Consider the following 1,780-nt stretch of genomic DNA (forward strand, 5'->3'; position numbering starts at 1 on the left):
AATAAGGTAACATTGGATTCTCAAAAATTCGAGTAATTAACATTCTGAAAGAAATTATGATTTATTTTTCGGGTGATTTTTTTAATTACTAATTCAAACTATTAACACTTTTATGTTAAATTTTTGGAAATTTTTTTTAGGGAAATAAAGTGTTAATAGTTTGAATTATTAATATTGTTTCCCCTGGTAGTAAAATATTTCTATTATATATTTCCAAAAACGAATTATATTCATTCTGATCTCCCCTGTCTAAATAAAAAGAATTTTTTTTTGGTATCAATGTGAAGTATTTCTACCATTTTCGAGTTTTGACAGAAATTACAATGAACACAAGTAGCAAAAAAAAAACAAAAAACTACAGAATAAACGGACAACAAAAACAGCAATAGAGAAACACGTTAATCCGATCGAAAACAAAAGAGAAAACACCGATTCTGAGATGCCAAACTCGGAAATTTGTGTGATTTCCATAGTCCCATCCTAGTTGCCACGAGCAAACCAAATCCTAAATGAGGCCAGCCTTCAAAACCTCCGGATAAGGCGCCTACAACTTCTCCGCAAACTAACACAAAAACACAATGACAAAAGCGGACTAACGCACAAACCCGACGGTTACATGAGCATCTACGGGCAACCAGAGAAACCACCTTCGTTCACCATTCCTATTCCAAACAACAGGAACCATCTCCCACGGATAAGTAATGCCACCTAGACCAAAGCGCTGCCTCTATTCTTCTCATGAGACTCCACTCGGGTATAACATAGACCTCCAAAAACTGTTGCACGAAATGAAAAACACCAACATTGAACTACCAGAACAGAGAAAAGGGGACCTGATGAAGAGCCACAAACTAGTAGAAACAGAAGACGAAACTGACACCAACGCCCACAAGACAGAGGAGACTCACCGTTAACCCAAAAAAAAAACCCACCCACGGCGAGCTTAACCGCCACAAGAACAACCAAAATCCTCAATCTCAGTAACTGGAAGCAGGAGAACCGATGGAGGAGAGACCGAGAGTGACACCAACAAACAGAAGCACCGCAGGGCAACTAAGGAACTGGATCAACACCAACTGAAAAGGAAGAAAGGCGAGAAGAGACCGGCTAGCTATACCGGAGTCTAGAGACGCCACAAGCCCAACCCCGTAAGGAAACTGAGTTGCTCCCACACCACATCAAAGCCACCATAAACCAAGATCTAAGACTAGATCTAGAACGGTCGCACGAGAGAAAGTCGTTCCCCCCCCAAGACCCACGAGAGACACCGTAGAACACTCAAGCCGACGTCCTCAAGCAGCCACAGAGACGGCAACTCAACCCCCTTGGTGAGTATTCTCTTTCCACGCGACGGCTTACCACCAACACGAGGCTTCAGATAAAGGAGAAGATCCAAGCCACCACCATCGGAGCAAACAAACAACGCTACAAAGAAGGAAGATAAACAACAGGGAGCCCTCTCACGGTACTGGCAAGGAACGCCGGTGACCGGAGAGGCAGAATCGTGAAATCTAGGTTTATCGCAGAAAAAAAATATTTGGGAGAAAATTTTAAGGGCGCGTGAAGTCACGCGCAATTCGAATTTTCAAGAACTCTCTAGAAATTTATTCTAAATTATTATACATAGTAAATATTGAGAATAGTTAACGGCTATTAAACGTTGTATTTGTTGTAAATAATTTACGGCTACCATATAGAAGAGGAATCATCAGGATATGTGGACAGTGGACACTTCATCAATTAGAGGATGCTTGGGAAAATCGACAACACGTTTTTCTTA

General features: G+C 41.1%; 1 long non-coding RNA gene across 1 annotated transcript; it reads right to left on the reverse strand.

Annotated features, from left to right (window-relative positions):
* Positions 285-1,680, reverse strand: LOC104767053. The gene is made up of 2 exons (XR_764165.2): positions 909-1,680; positions 285-776 (listed from the first exon to the last, which is right to left on the reverse strand). It is a non-coding gene; the product is annotated as an uncharacterized LOC104767053 (long non-coding RNA).

The sequence above is a fragment of the Camelina sativa genome, chromosome 19 (genome assembly GCF_000633955.1).
Source record: "Camelina sativa cultivar DH55 chromosome 19, Cs, whole genome shotgun sequence".
NCBI lineage: Eukaryota > Viridiplantae > Streptophyta > Magnoliopsida > Brassicales > Brassicaceae > Camelina > Camelina sativa.